The sequence below is a fragment of the Pinus tabuliformis genome, chromosome J (assembly GCF_031772625.1).
Source record: "Pinus tabuliformis cultivar Carrire ecotype Pingquan chromosome J, CPIR1, whole genome shotgun sequence".
Classification (NCBI taxonomy): Eukaryota; Viridiplantae; Streptophyta; class Pinopsida; order Pinales; family Pinaceae; genus Pinus; species Pinus tabuliformis.
Window position 1 is genome coordinate 1,521,664,673 of NC_142295.1, and position 17,763 is coordinate 1,521,682,435.

Genomic DNA, 17,763 nt, shown 5'->3' on the forward strand with positions numbered 1-17,763 from the left:
GAACATTTTTCACATGGATCGACTTGTACCTCGAGTGAAGATCGGACGAGATTGAAGACCCCGGATCTAGTTTCATCCATCCGGGCTACGATATATATTCAGGGAAATAAAGACATTAAATGTACAGCATTGCAGCACAGATAATCATCCTACCAAAAGGATGATGGCTCTATCAGAATCATCAGTCTACACTCAGACGATTGTCTGTCCTATGTACATGAAAATGAATTTATAAAGCTGAGCATGGGAATGCCCGCCTCAGTTAGATCATGAAAAACAATATGAAGATAATGTATTGTATTGTATCTTATTACAGGTCTCCTCCCAGCATTGAAAGAACTTCGGATCCTCATAATAAAGCATTTCACCCGATTAATGGCCTCATACTTTAGGGGGCAACTATTATAGACATTTTTGTGCCTTGCATCTCCAAGCATGAAATGTCCATAAACCAAGGGCTCCTAAGTCCCTAAAAGTGTTGTTCCAACCCCTAAAGGAACAAGGTCAACAAATTATAGCTTCTCCCAGAAGTTCTCCACCAGAAACTGCTCAGAATAAGTCAAAACAGGATCATTTCAGCTGCTCCACTAGCTAGCTGCGTTGCATAGCACCTAAACACACTAGCTGGGTGTGTTGCAACGCACCTAAATGCACTATGAGGGTGCGTTGAGCGGGAAATGACAAATGGCAGTGCCATTCAGCGAGGTGGAAAGACAATGGAAGCTTCCAGAATCTTCTCCTATGACACTTGCCTCACTGAATTCGACCAAGGATGAGTAAGAGGCTTTCAGTCTCCAAGTGGAAGCAAGAACTGACAGAGAGAAGACACTAATCAAATCACAGGTTGACTCATCCTCCTTGCATACATCTATATATGGATCCCTCATCCCAGAGATCCAGAGGCTGGAATTTTGCACATTGTAAGGAATTGCTGTTGGTTTTGAGATTGATATTAGAGTATTGGGTGATTTATGCTTTGTTGGAGGTGAAGAGGGGCTTCTTTGCTGGGAGGTTGATGCTGGGTTAGGAATCATCGGTTGTAACTCCTCCTGGATCTTCTTGTATATCAATAAAAACTATTTGAGTTTCTCCTCCATGCTTTTGTATCATTGATGCTTGTTACATTTGTATGGTTAGCTTAAATCTGATCCTAAGCTGTTTATGAATATAGATCCATGTCTTTGTATAGTTTTCTTCTTCTGTGATCTTATAGGTACTTGGTGAAGTTGGGCAAGTAAGGAAGCAGGTAGCTGGAAGCTGTCAAAGAAGAGAGGGACTGGATCAAAGGACTAGCGCAAGACACAGGTCGGTTCTTTCTATCCTCCTCTATCCTTAATTCATAAAGGAAATACAAAAGTAGTTTTCTCTGTTTGTTTCTAAGGCAGCTGTCACACCTTAGTGGGATAGAGCAGTTCTAAATAGACACTTTTCCCGGTAACACCGCACCCAAAAGCTTCGGACCTCTGTATCATTTGTGGGCTTAGGCCACTTCATAATCACATCTACTTTAGAGGGATCTATTTTTAATTGCCCATTATCGACTATGTGACCTAAATAAACCAGAGAGGTCTTCCCAAACTCACACTTTAACAGTTTTACATCAATTTTTCTTTTTTTAGGACATCAAGCACTTTCTTCATATGACATACATGTTCATCCCATGCCCTACTATACACAAGAATATTGTCCAGATATACAAGCACAAAATTATCAAGAAAAGGCCTAAACAGATCATTCATTACTCACATAAAAGTGGTTGGAGCATTGCACAGTCCGAATGGCATCACCATCCATTCGAGCAACCCCTGATTGGTTTTGAATTCAGTCTTCTAAATGTCTTATTCGGCAACTCTAACCTGGTGATATCCACTACGCAAATCCAGTTTTGTAAAATAGACAAAAAAAATTGAACTGATCTAATAATTCATCAATGCGAGGGAGAGGGTATCGATTCCTCAATGTAATTTTGTTTAACACCCTATAGTCTACACACATTCTCCATGTGTCGTCTTTCTTTGGCACCAACACGATCAGTGAGCTGCACGAAGAAGAAACCGGTTTAATGACCCCTTGATTTAACAACTCTTGCACCTATTTCTTGATCTCCTCCATCTCGATAGAAGTCATTTTGTACATGCTAGGATTCGATAAAGGATCATCCTGTTGTAAATGGATCTCATGTTGGATTTCCCATTTTGTGGGCAATCCTCTTGGTTCCTCAAACAATCCATCATAGTCATAAATAATTTCAAACAATTCTTTCTTATGATCAGGATCACAACCTTTGAAAGAGTCATCCATCTCGGCCTCTTACGCCCTCATTACCATGAGCATGCACCCCTTACTGGAATTAACCAATCGTTTAATTTGTCCTAACTGGCAAGGCTAGCACTAACTTTCGTATGATGAGCTCTGACTATATATTCTACCCCATCCTTCGTGAGGTGGTATTTATTTTCATGCTGAAAGAAAACTGCCTTTATGTCATATAGATATGGACTTCCCAAGATAATTCCACAGATATCCAAAGGCACAACATCTAACTCTACCTCATCAACTAATTTGGAAGCAATAACAAATCTAGCCCTACATTGCTTGGTTACTTGTAATTTTTCTTTATCGCTTACCCAACCAAGCGGGTATGGACTCGAATGAGGCTTAGTTTCGAGGCCTAACTTTTTCACTAAGGACTCTGAGATTAAATTTTCTTGGGAACCTGAATCGAACAGAGTTTCCACCTTTGTGTGTTTTATAATAACTCTAATGTGGAATAATTCAATTCTCTTTCGCTCATTACTTATAGGCTCATTCAAATAACTAGTACTTTCCATTGAATCAGAATTATTACTAACAGAAGGAGTACCTTTTGTGCCCACGGCTGTGATCAATGTCTCATCACTGGAATATGATCCAAGGTCCTGTTGCATTGTTGCCACTATCTTCTGCTTGCCCTTTCCGCTGAATCTCTTTGGTCTCAGCTCTGGATGTAGCTTCCAACAGTGGTCCTTTCCATGACCTTCTCTCTTGCAATGCGTGCAAGATGATGTTGCTTCATCCTCTTTCTTGGTTGCAATGGTCTTCTTAGCCTTCCCCTTGCATTTATTCTGGAATTTGCCATGTTGAGGGTTGAACAGTGTTTTCTTGGCTTGATGATCTCTATCATTCTTTCCTTGGCTTTCAAGATGAATCGCCTTTATGATGGCTGCATAAATTGTAGTAGGCTTGAACAATAACAGTGAGTGTCTTATGTAACTATGTAGCGCACCAACATACTTAGTTAAAGTCTCGGGTGAATCTAATGAGATACCCAAATTTAATGCTTGTTTCCAAAATTCTTCAATGAATCTTTGCACATTTTGGCCTTTACCTTGCCTTATATATTTCCATTCCATTAGTGCCTTTTATTTATAACCCAAAGGGTAAAATTGGTCTTTCAATGTAGAAATAAAACTAAACCAAGAGGAAAGATGGTTACCCGAATTTTTGCTGCCCTTCTACAACTTCCTCTCCCACCAAATGAGAGCAGTGCCACTCAGCCGAAGAGATGCTAACTCAACCTTTGCCTCATCTTCTTTGATCTGCTAAATCTGGCAGTATAACTCTATATGTCTTATCCAATTATTAAGTTTTTTTGCACTACACTCTCCATTGTACATGGGCAAGTCAAACTTTACATCTATCTTGAAGAATGGTTTCTTAGATGTATGTTTGGAATCACGATTAGAGTGATGAGAACTATCACTTGAAGAAGGAGAAGGAGGAGGCTCTTCTCCACCACCTTCATGATTTTATGATCTATTTTCATCGACATCTTGCTTCTCGTTCCCAAGTGCCTTCTCGTACTCTGAAAATAGCTTATCCACTTTCTCTGCCATATTGTAGAATACCTTGAGGAAATTTTGTTCCTCTTCCCAACAAGCTTCTTCATTGGCCACGTTTCTTCTTCATTGTGCATGTCCTGCTTCGGGATCAAAGGACTTAAGCATTCCTTCTCCTTTTCGCAACTTGTTCCAGGTTAGCATATACTCATGCAATTTGCATCAACAAAGACCTGCTCTGATACCAAACTTGATCCAAGATATTTTACTTATAAATGAATCGGAATTACATGAAACCGAGCTTATTAACCATGGAACTTAAAAACACACAAGATGATGTGGAAATAACAAGATAAACATGAAACCATGACATGATGATTTGATTACAGAGTTCGTCCAATTTGGACTATGTATCTGGGCCCTACTCAATAGTGGGGATGCCTTCTTTCATTTAGTGGCATAAAGTACAAGAAACAATCATTTACAATCCTTATACATCCAATATGGAAGATGGACGAAGAATGGAGAACTCAGCTTCAAAGACAGATAGTACTACTGAAATCCTGGCAAAAAATCATGCAAAAATGCCTATCTGAACACCCAATTCAGATAATCAGGCTTTCTATACCTTCGCTAAACCTCCCTATGGCTCAAGGCAAGGTTTCGGCCTCTACTGCCAGGTCGGGTTACTGCTGTGTACAGTTATGAACTATCGAACAGTATCCCCCCTTCCTTTCCTATGCGGACAATCCATTATATATATGTTGGTGGCTAACTCCTCAATTCTCGGGCAGTCCCCAACAGATGACAAGTTTTAGCAAGTGGCGTTTCCAACAGAGGTTCTCAGGGCCGCATATAATATGCAGGTAACAAAAGCTATTTAAACAAAGGGAAAAACATTTTAACAATGTTTCCACATGAATCAGTGTACTTCCTGAATCCCGACGGCTTTATCAATGTTGATAACCCATCGCAAATCGCAATCGGTCAGAATCGGGGTGATCCTCCATACAGGCTACTGAGCTATGTGATCCGGCGGACCCGGCGAGTTTTCAAACCCACACTCTATACCATATCTCATCCGGGAGCAATGGTGTGTTGCAATCGAAAGAACTGATGGGTCTTACTATTTTGCGGCTCTATGCGATTGCGATATCGTAGTCGCAATTGTGACTATCGGGGGCTGATTCTATAGAGCACTTCCATATGCAATATGTGATTGCAATCATCGCATCACACCCTTCCTTGCATGGGGCCGATTTGTAAAACCGCCGACCTTTGCCTTTTGTGATCAGCGAAATGCGGGACCAATGGCGACCTACCACTTAGTACTTCCCCATTCACTGAGAGTGTTTTCCATGTCACTTCCTCCTACTACCTGTCCAAGTCAAACTTGATCTTTAACTTATTCTAACTTCTTCATATGAAAACGTATTGGAGTTTCATTCACACCGTTGGAATCAGGATGACGAGCACTTCGACCTGATACTAAGTTCATAGAGTTTTTGCCACTTTGATTTTTAAGCCTTTTTACCATGGCACTGGTACTTTTTAGAGATCCACCTGGATCAGTTTGGTTCAAGGGTTACTAGGCCAATGGCTTCATGCATCCTTAATCTCGTTCATGGACCACTACACCATGTGTTTTTCAATTCGGAGATCCACCCCACTCAGCTTCGAATCCAATCCGGCCATCCCACATAAACCGAATGAGAGAACCCATCTCATCAAAGCTATTAGGAAATTACAAGGCTAGGCTGAAAATATTGTCACACCTGGAAAAACCCATGCCATGGTAGAAAAGAAACACATGAAATCCCATGCATGCAAAATCTAGTAAGGAAAATACGCAAGCAAGTCGATACCTGCAATGAAGCTTGTTGTAGTTGCTTGATCCTGCCTTTGCCCGCTTGATCTTTGCTTCCTCTTTCCTTCTTTTCCTTTCTTGCTCCAATGCCAAAGTGCTCCAAGAAAACTCTAAGTGTCCAAAAGTATGAGAAATAGAATAATGAAAGGGCTCCAAAGCTAAACTGACAAAAGGTTACCAATTGATCCTCAGAAGTCTTTTTATGAATGAGGCCTCTATTTTCTTCATTTTCCTCTTCACATGTAACTTATGACCTTTCACCTCGCTTTTCACCTAATTTCCATTATTTTCATCTATAAATGTGCCGAAAATGCCATTTTTCTTTTCCAAATCCTTAGCCATTGCCTTTGCCAACTTCCTTAGCCATAAATAACCAAATGAACACCCCCTAGTATGAATTGCCCAACGTTCAGCTTGGAATAAGTGTCCCATTCATCCGTGGTTATTGTTTTTAACTTTTATTACATGGAATTTTCACCAGGGTTGTTACAGAACCCTCCCCCTTGGGGGACACCGTCCTCAGTGTTCAATCACTCATATAGCTTTGCAACCTTCTGAAATAAGACATACTGCTCATGGAGCTTTATAACACAGCTCGATGCAGTATTCAAAATGAAATATTTTCTCAAGAGAAAAACATCATGATAACATGACAACATACCGCATAGTGGAGCTTTATAACACATCTCACTATGATATTTACAATGATCATCTTGCTGAGTGCCAACTCATAGGACATCATGATAACATAACCACATGATAGCATAATAACATGATAACATAACCATAATGACATGACACCCATACCACATAGTGGAGCTTTATAACACATCTCGTTATGGTATTTACATCCATACGCATGGGTACATATAGTAATATCACCATAAATATAGGTACCAAAACATATGCCAAATCATATACCAAAACATATATCAAACATATACTAGTAATCATCTCTAAGCACATATCAAAACATCATATAGCATATATCAAACAATCATAAAGCATATATCAAACCACCATAAAGAATATACCACACCACCATAAGAAAATATCTAACCACAATAAGTAAATACCAAACCACCATAAGCAAATACCAAACCACCCTAATCAAATACCAAACCACCATGTTAAGCTTCTTTTCCTCAACCAGAAAAAAGGAAGGATACATACCCTGCATCTGATCCGACATCTCCCATGTAGCTTCATCGGGCCTGAAGTGCTTTCATTGCACTTTAACTTGCTCAATTGCTCAGTTCTAGAGCATGAGCACCTTTTTATGCGATATACACTGAGGCTCTGGCTGGACTTCTCCATCTGGTTCCACCTGCAATATAGATCAGTCAATTACATGATCAACATCTTTAACATAATTCTTAAGCAATGATACATGGAAAACATCATTGACTTTCATTGTCGGAGGCAACGCAAGTCAATAGGATACTAACCCAATCCTCTCAACGATACCGAAGGGTACACAACCATGGTGCCAGCTTGGCACATGAGCCAATCCGCAAGGAGCTCTTCTTCAGTTTGATGTGCAGGTACACCTATTCCCCAAACTAGAACTCCTTGAACAACCTATTCATGTCTGCATAACTCTTCTACCTATCATGTGTTGCATTGAGATTCTTCTTGATCACCTGCATCTCCTATTCCATGTCTACCAACATATCTAGTCCAATTAATACTCTGTTAACTGGATCACTCCAACTAATGGGAGTGTTATAACTCTGCACATACAATGCCTCAAAAGGACTCATCCTCAGTGACTCCTAATTACCGTTGTTGTATGAAAACTCTACCAAAGGGAGATAGTCTTCCCATTTCTGCTGTTGATGCATCACATACATCCTCAACATGTCCTTAAATATCTTGTTGAACCTCTTTGTCTGTCCATTTGTCTATGGATGATAAGTTATGTTGAAGTCCAACTCTGTGCCCAAACCTCTAAATAACTCCTTCCAAAACTTGGAAGTGAAATTCACATCCCTTTCTGACACAATCTTCTTCGAAACACCATGTAGTCTAACCACATCTCTGATGAAAACTTATGCCACATAGCTAGCTGAGAACATAGACTTCATTAGAATGAAGTTTGCAACCTTTGTCAACCTGTCCACAATGTCCATGATGGAATCATGTTGCTTCACTGTCTTTGGAAACCCTATGATGAAGTCCATGGAAATGACTTCCCATTTCCATTCTAGAATCAAAATCATCTATAGAAGTACATTTGGATGTTTACACTGATTTCACTTGGTGACAATCAAAACATCTAGCCACGAACTCTGCTACATCCCTCTTCAAATTCAACCAATAATAATATCTCTTCACTGTTGTCAGTGTCTTTTGATAACCTAGGTGACCTAAATATGGTTTCGCATGAAACTCCCTCAAGATCACCTTCTTGAGCTCACTGCTATCTGGTACATATATCCTGTCTTGGAACCTAACCAATTGATCCATTGTAAGACAATATTCCATGCCCTGTGCACCTGCACCTGCACCTGTACTCGTACTTGTACATGTACTGCCACCTGCGTCTGTACCACTACTTGTACCTGTACTATCAACCTGCTATAACCTATGCACAATCTCCATATACCTGACATCCTGTTGTCCCACCTGCAATATCCTATCCTGTAAGTCCGTCCCATAGGATCTCATAGCTTCTAAGTGATGTACATGTACCCATCTGCTGAGAGCATCTGCCACCCTGTCCTCTTTACCTTTTATGTACCTGATCTCGAAATCAAACTCGTTGATCGTGGCCAACCATCTAGCCTACCTGGCATTTGTTGAAATGTGGCAACAAGAATATTCCAATTTAATTTGTCCTTGAATTAAATTGAGAATTAAAATCGAATTTAGTCTTAACAGCTACTTGAAAATAATTAATTGAGTTAATTTGAGTTAATTAGTTGGAGAAATTCAAGTTTGAAGTCTTTCTAAAGTCATGCAAGAGTTATCCCTTGAATTAAGGAGATAAGGTTGAGTTATATTTGAGTTGTAATTAGTTGACTCAGTTTATTGAGTTAATTCCAATTAAATTAGTTCCAAACTGTTTGAGGAACTAATAGAGAGTTAACAATCAGTTGATGCATGCATGTACTCAACTAGTGTACTCCGATTAACTGAAGATTCCCTCATCAAAAACTCATGCATGTCTATTCTGAGAAAGACCCAGTTGAGATTAAAGACAAGGAAAATGTACTATCAGTTGTATGTATTTTCCTATAAAGAAAACTATGCATGCAGAAGGAACAATTCCTTGAGGATTGTGCAGTTCTGACAGTGTGTGAGAGCAGTGTTCCACTTGGTGAGGTGAGAATCATCCCAGAGGAACAATGCAAGGAAATAGGAGCTTGGAGGGCCGAGAGGAAGGCTTGAGAGAAGCCAGGATTTCCTGTGAGCATCTACGAGGATTGTACTGAGAGCTGGATAGCTGTGAGAGCTAAGGCTTTGTATAATTCCTATGTATTTCCACCTTGTATGATAATACACATAGTGGGGTTTTTAGCTGAGGCTTTCCCCAAAGTATTTTCATGTGTATTTTGTGATTGAATCTTTTTCTGGTTATATGTATTTAGCTCAATATTTAAGCTTCCGCAAATTGATAGTAGAAGTAGGTTATAGTATTCTGCTTTGGTTATATTGCATTATCAGGTTAATCTACAACTAGATTTTCTACATGGTCTTAGAGTGAGATTTGTAGAGAATTTTCACAATTTCTACATGGTATTGGAGTTGTGAACAGTATATTGAGAAGAGAATTCAAAGTTTTAATTTCGGGGTTGCAAGTGCAAATCAAATTCTTATCATACTTCAGGGTTGGCCAATAGCATTCAGTGGCTTGAGACTCGAGTATGCCTTGGAAGGTAGCTCGAATTACATAGCATGGAAAGATAGAATGGAGGTTGTATTATAAGACAATGGTTTGAAGGATTTCATTGATCAAGAAATCCCAAAGCCAGCTTCAACTAATGCACAAGAGTTGGCTGAGTGGAAGAAGTGTGTGGTGAAGGCAAGACGAATCATCCTTGAGGGAGTTCGAGACCATATTGTCTCGAGTCTCCATGGGAAGGATACTCCATTTTCAATGTGGAAGACATTGAAAGACATCTACCAGAATAGTAGCGACTAGAGGAAATTGGTGCTTAAGGATAAGCTTCGAAGAATCAAGATGGAGAAGGGCGATACTATTTCCACATATCTCAACAAGCTCACCACTTGCAGAGATGAGCTTGGAAGTGTGGGAATAACTACTGCCGATGATGATATGGTTAGCCTCACTCTCCTTGGCTTTCCAAAGAGCTGGAATAGCTACCAGGACTCTGTGAATGGAAGGGAGAAACTGCCGAATTGGGAACAACTATCGTTGGATCTCATGCAGGAGGAGATCAGGAGAAGCACACGAGATGGTTCTACACCCAAGGATGATGATGAAGAAAATATGGCCTTAGCAAGTAAGGCAAGGAAAGGGAAGGGGAAGGCTTCCCATTACAAATCAAATTCTTCTCATGGAGGGAAGAAGGGTGACAAGTCTAAAGTAAGATGCTTTAATTGTCACGATATGGGACATTATGCGACTAATTGCCCATCGAAGAAGTCCAAGAAGGGATCCTCAGAAGGATCGGAAGGTGAGGCATTAACCTCTCAGTTTGAAATGGACTTTACCCTCATCACATGCATGGTGTCATCGATGATGGGTTGTGTCTAGTATCTTGACAATGGAGCCTCATTCCACATGACTGGCGATAAAAGTTTATTCAGTACCTTGGAGGAGAAAGACCTTAAGATGCACATAGATATGGGTGATGACGGAAGGTATAGTGTTTCAGGAGTGGGCAGGGTTGCTTTTTAGAGGGAGCATGGACCTCCTATCACCTTGACAGATGTAATGTATGTGCCTGGACTGAAGAAGAACTTGGTACCGGTCGCAATCTTGGAGGACAAAGGCTACGATGTTGTCTTCAATAAAGGAAAGGTGTTCCTAAGACACATAGCCATGGGTCAGACCAAGAGGATAAAGATTCGGGTGAAGAATCTCTATAAACTAGAGGTAGATGATTGTGCAACATTGAGTACGAAAGCATAATTAGTGCAAAGCCAAGACATTGGCGAGTTATGGCACAGACGGTTGGGCCATTTGCGTCACAGGGCTTTGAAGATAATGCAGCAGATATCTATAGGACTTCCCAAAGGTAAACTTGAGCAAGTTGACACAGGCAAAGGTCGTACCTTGGTAAAGTACACCAAGTCTTCTTTTCATGATCAAGACAGTCAAGCAGAGGTTATCTTGGAGCGAGTTTATACTGATGTGTGCGGACCATTTTTTACGGCATCCACAATGAAGAAAAAGTATTTTGTGATTTTCATTGATGATTATTCTCGTAAACGCTGGATTTATTTCATGCAGAAGAAGGATCAAACCTTCACAATATTTTGTGAGTTCAAATATTTGGTCGAGAAAGAGTCAGGGAAGGAGATCAAGGCCTTGAGAAGCGACAATGATGGGGAATATGTCTCTCAAGAGTTTAAGGACTTCTGTGCAGCAAAAGGAATTAAATGAGAGATGATGGCACATCATAACCCACAGCAGAATGGGGTGGCCGAGAGGAAGAACATAACTATTGTAGGGGTAGCATGGGAAATGCTACATGACCAAGACCTGCCACTTCACTTGTGGGATGAGGCATGCAACACAACAATCTATTTGTAGAATAGAAGCCCACATCACATACTTGGGATGAAGACACCACAGGAAGATTTCTCTAGTAAGAGACCAGATGTGGGTCACTTGAGGATCTTTGGCTCATCGGTATATTTCCATGTGGCCAAGGATGCATGGAAGAAGCTTGAGCTGACGACAGAGTTGGGGATACTTGTGGGGTTCGCTGATACACCTCACAACTATCGGGTGTACTTGCCTACCAGTCAGAGGACAGTGGCTCGCAGAGATCTCAAGTTTGATGAGCAGAAGGCCATGCAAGTTTCCCTTGAGAGGGAGCTACAACTACAGGTTGTGGAGGAACTATTAGTTCCTAAGGAGGAGGATCCTCAGACTGATGTGGAGCAGCCGCATGCAAAGGTTCTAGGAGTGGAGGCATCCACTCAAGTAGAGTCTTCCAGAGATGGACAGAAGCGTGCAAGAGAAGTTGATAGATTGTTGAAGGATGCGAGAGAGAATGTGGGAGCACCATTTTCTCAGCGAAGACAGAGGAGGTCACCTGAGAGGTACATTGGATACATGGACCTTGCTGGGGAATGTGTTGAGACCAAGCCATCTTCCTTTTAGGAAGCAGTGCAGCAACTGATTTGGGTTGATTCTATGGTGGAGGAGTATGACTCCATAGTTCGTAACAGTGTTTGGGACGTGGTTATGAGATCGGAGAACAAGTCAGTTGTGAGTTCCTGTTGGCTTTACGAGGTAAAGTAAGCTGTTGGTGGAAGTGTGGAGAAGCATAAGGCAAGATTTGTTGCTCATGGCTTTTCACAGATCGAGGAGGATCATGTTGCTGCAGTGTATATTTCAACAGAGGAGCAAGATGCTGACATTTTGACAAAGGCATTGTTAAAGTGTAAATTCAAGTTCCATAGAGACATGATCGAGGTGGCATATAATCCCTTTCTTGTTGAGAGAGAGTGTTGTAATGTGGCAACAAGAATATTCCAATTTAATTTGTCCTTGAATTAAATTGAGAATTAAAATTGAATTTAGTCTTAACATGAAAATAATTGATTAAGTTATTTTGACTTAATTAGTTGGAGAAATTCAAGTTAGAAGTCTTTCTGAAGTCATGTAAGAGTTATCCCTTGAATTAAGGAGATAAGGTTGAGTTATATTTGAGTTGTAATTAGTTGACTCAGTTTACTTAGTTAAGTCCAGTTAAATTAGTTGCAAACTGTTTGAGGAACTAATAGAGAGTTAACAGTCAATTGATGCATGCATGCACTCAACTAGAGTACTCCAGTTCACTGAAGATTACCTCATCAGAAACTCATGCATGTCTATTTTGAGAAAGACCTAGTTGAGATTAAAGACAAGGACAATGTACTATCAGTTTTATGCGTTTTCCTATAAAGAAAACTCATGCATGCAGAAGGAAAAATTCCTTGAGGATTGTGTAGTTCTGACAGTGTGTGAGAGCAGTGTTCCACTTGGTGAGGTGAGAATCATCCTAGAGGAACAACGCAAGGAAATAGGAGCTTGGAGGGAAGAGAGGAAGGCTTGAGAGAAGCCAGGATTTCCTGTGAGCATCTACGAGGATCGTACTGAGAGCTAGATAGTTGTGAGAGCTAAGGCTTTGTATAATTCCTATGTATTTCCACCTTGTATGATAATACACATAGTGGGGTTTTTAGCTGAGGCTTTCCCAAAAGTATTTTCATGTGTATTTTGTGATTGATTCTTTTTCTGGTTATATGTGTTCAACTCAATATTTAAGCTTCTGCAAATTGATAGTAGAAGTAGGTTATAGTATTATGCTTTGGTTATATTGCATTATCGGGTTGATCTACAACCAGATTTTCTAGATGGTCTTAGAGTGAGATTTGTAGAGAATTTGCAGAATTTCTACAACATTCAGATTCAGTTGGTCAAACAAATACCTCAACCCAATGTGATCACTCATAAGCAAAAGCTACCTGCCAAGAAGATAGTGCCTCCACATATTTAGTGCATGTATCATCGTTGCTAACTCAAGATCATGTGTCGGGTAGTTCTGATCGTTCTCATTTAGTTTTTGGGACTCATAACATACGACCTGTCCATCCGCATAAGGACTCCACCAAGACCTCTGTTGTAAGCATATGTGCATACCACAAGCTCTTTGTCTGGATATGCAATTTGTAGTATTGGTGCCAGGGAAAATTTTAAGAATCCCCCTAAATTTATATGTATAATAAATGGGTGAATCCCCATGTTACATAGGAAAAATTGAAGGCGTTTTTATTACTAATATAATATGTATATATAATTTTTTTGGCGAATCTCTCACCAAATTATATTGTCTTGTAAAATCATAGTGAATCACTAGTAAAAAAATAGTGAATCATTGACAAATCCAAGGGTTATTGCAGTCGCTTGGCACCAAGAGGATATTTCAAGAAGAAATTGTAAAACAACTTGACCATATTGTTGGAAAATCGAAAGAGCTTAACAAGTTACCATCAAGTGTGTTGCTCTAGTGACTAATTCATACAAATCTAGAACCAACAATTTTCGCTTAACAATTTCTTTCAAAAGTGATAATGCAATGATAGTTGAGATACTCTCTAAATTGATAAAGAGTGGACATTGGAGAAGCATCATTAATGGATAATTTGAGATGGTTATATTTGCATGTCTCAAAAGAATAACATGTAAATTAACAAAAGACTGCATTAAGGGACTGTCACTTTTTCTTGATGTTAGGACCATATTAACTAGCAATTGCCCCAAAAGGTGCAAAGATATGCCTATAGGGTTTTTAAATTGAAGAAGTTGTACTTTAGTTTCCATAATCAAGAAAATAACAATTGATATATTAAATTTAAGTTTTTTTAGTGTATTTTTTTAATGTTTATAATTTTTATTTTTTTTTGGTTTCAAAATTTAAGTAACAAATTTTATTTATTTATATTAACATTTCTCCTCTTAATATTAGGATATAGCATATTAATCACAACATGTAACATAATAGTTAATATTTTATCTTTTTCCAATGCTTACTTACAACATCAAGTTTTCAAAACATCTTATAAAGTTACTTGTGGCCTATACATATAAAAAAACAATTCAATAACTACATATCTCCATCTTGGCTACGTTCACCACCATATTGAAATATGGATAAATCCTATTGCAAAGATAAGACTCATGGTTTTTCCAGTAGGTATTTCGAAGTTGAATTATCATGGAGATCATAGTCGCGCTTTCAATGGAGATAGGGAAAAATAGAAGAAGTCGTGATGGATCTCATAGTTTTGGCATTGGGCAACCTCAGGTCTACGTTCTTAAAATATATATATATCCTTCTTCGGGCTCTAAACATTGCATGGTTTGGCTCCAGAAACACAATGGTAAACAAAGTTAACTCTCACAAATTTGTGTTGACATTGGGTAACTCTGTCATGGCGAACGTGGGATCCTCTTCCCATGATTTTGAATCCATTGAAATCAATGTAATTTTGGATAGGGTCCTCGAGGCTATGGAAGGCATGCAACTCGCCTTCAAGCAGAGACAAGAAGCTGAAGAAAAGGCTCACAATTCTCTTTAGTTGCTAACCAATTCCAAGCTCGAGTTAATGCAAATAAAAAATGATTGCCTTAATAATGAAATGAGGTCCAAGAAGGCATCCATTCACTACAAATGGTGGAGATGGAGGATGTGTTTGTTGTGTTAAATTTCCATGAAATTTTGTAGCTACTTAGATGAATAACTGAAAACTAAAAACTAGTTTACTTTCACCAAGATGCAAAGTTTCTTAACAATTCAAAAACACCAGAGATATAAAAATACATCACACAAATTGACACACTTATTTGATCAAGAAACCCAACAAGGAAAACATGCTTCCTTGATATGGTATTTTATAGATTATTCTCAAGCAATTAAATCTATTATAAAGAAATCTATCTCTAAGAAAGAATTATGCATCTTCTCATAAATATCAACTAATACAATGGATCTCAGCTTGCCTTAATCAAGACCCTCTAACTTGCAATTGTTCCTTTTCTGCCTCCTTGACTTGCTCTACAAAACCTTCTCTTCTTCTCTTTATCTTTGAACACTAGAGGCTTGTTAATCCTTATGCACATGAGCCCCTATTCTCTACCACAGATAAACTCCCATTTTATAGGGAAAATCTAGATTTCCTTGTGCACTTCCTTCCTCTTATTTCTTAGGGACCCAACTCCTCAGCCATGCGCACAATCAATCTCCTATTTTCTAGTGCACATGATCTCCTATTACTTAGGACATAAGTTCTACACTTCCTACAATCAAAGACTCTTTCACAAACTCGTGAGTTGTCTTGTCTCACCAAGCTTGTGCAAAAAATTATGAATTTTCTTGTGCCTTCATCCTCCTCTTTATAGATCCAATTCGAACATGCAAGGAGATCCAATTCAAATTTAGAAATCGATTTCTCATTGACAAGTTAACTGAGATTGATGCTCTTTCTCTCTCCAATTAGAATTAGATTTCTTAACTCGTCCTTCCTTTAATCAAGACTGAACACTTACTCTTTTAACTGAACTTGTAATTACCACCTTGTTCTGTAGTCAAACTAATGAAGACTCCACTTAACTGAAGCTCCAACTCTATGCATGTTAACTTGATGATTATTCCAGTAAACTGGAAATAACTCATCCTAACTGAAGTCTAACTCATGAGCTTGCACTCAAACTGATAGAAGGATACTTTGAGGTCTTCACTGGCTAAGGCACAAGCCAGAAGACCTTGCTTGCTACATTTTCAACATGTTGCAGGGCTTCAGCTAGTTCCAACAGAGGACGATTCTGGTAAAAATGCAGTTCCAAAAAGAGGAAAGTTGGTCCAGGCTCCAAAACAGCAAAAGAAATTCTAAATATGCAGCTTTGGCAACAAGTTTTTGGTAGTTTTCACTTAAATTTCAGTTTCTAATGTTGTGCAAATTATGTTTGTACCTATGAATCTACGAAATGGTATACAGTCGGCACAAATAAAATAAAAATTGCCACAAGCATAGGTTGCAAATGTACTGGACCTCAGAAATTAGGATTATGGTGGAACTGGATGAACTATGTAAGGGTTTTAGCCCGAAAACCAGATTTTGTTTTTAATAAAAATCCTCTAACCATTCCTTTGAAAAAAATGAAATCATATAATAATCCAAATATCAAAATTTTAAACTCAATCCCAACAACAACATTTAAAATTTCATAATTTCTTCCTTCGCATATTGATGCACCAAATAATTTCTTCCTTCACATGCACTTTGTTGTATGGATAGTTAATCAAAGTTCATCTTGCATTCTTCATACAAGGATAAACATATATAATAAAACATGTTACATATGTCCAACAAAGTTTTGTTTGTTGCAGGAGATTGTCACATGAATTGATTTCAGACTATTCTATTTTCATGTGCTTCTTATCTTATCATATGTCCCCATCATTAAAGATGAATGACTCCCACTGTCTTGAAATTCACTTTTTTATCAGGGGATCAATAAAAGGATTTACATAGGCTAGGAATGGATTCATTTAATGATAAGCGGATCATATTTTGACATCTGAGCCTTCTCAGATCATACTTTGTTATTAGAACTCATTTCAATCATGTGAGCATCATGCCAAAAAGTATTCAAGCCTTTGGGAAACAACCAAGGTTATATTTTGGTGTGAGAGTTCATCGGGGATCATATTTTGTTGTCTTTTTAAACCGTGGACAATGAAGTAAAATAAGCCATGAGAAAGAAGGCAGAGAGAAGCTGTGACACTAAGGAATACCAAACAACAAGCAATTGTCAGGAAACTGCAGGAATCCATCTCATGCTTCACTGCAAATCTTTCCTAACCTCCCACAAAAGAGCTTATCGTTGTTTGCAAATACTCAAATTACATAACAAATATTGATGTTCATTTGAAAGTTGAAACACCTGTTTTCACTCATTTGGTCACATGCAAGACAATTTGTACAAGAAGCTGCTAATTGAAAGAACTTTCCTTGCATTACATTTATAAGTCAAAACTAATCTCCCATGCACCAAATTCGAGCATTTGAATTGCACGTGTTCATCCTGCTTTATCGAATGTCTCAAACCCTTGAAAGATGTCATTAAATTGTGCAAATCTCAATCTCCATGTTGATTTTTGGAGTATCCATTGGAGGATCAAATAGTGTTTCTCAAAGGCCCTTACCATAGATGGCACAACCATTCATGCCCTACAGGTTATTAGCTTGGGCTCCAATTTTTTTTATTAAACTTTTGAAAAAGTAGATGATATGCTGCCATATCACAAAAGTGAGCTTTTCAACGGGAATTATAGAAAAATAGATAAATCTTGAGGGAATGCAACTCAATCCTCAAATTTGGTTACTAATTTT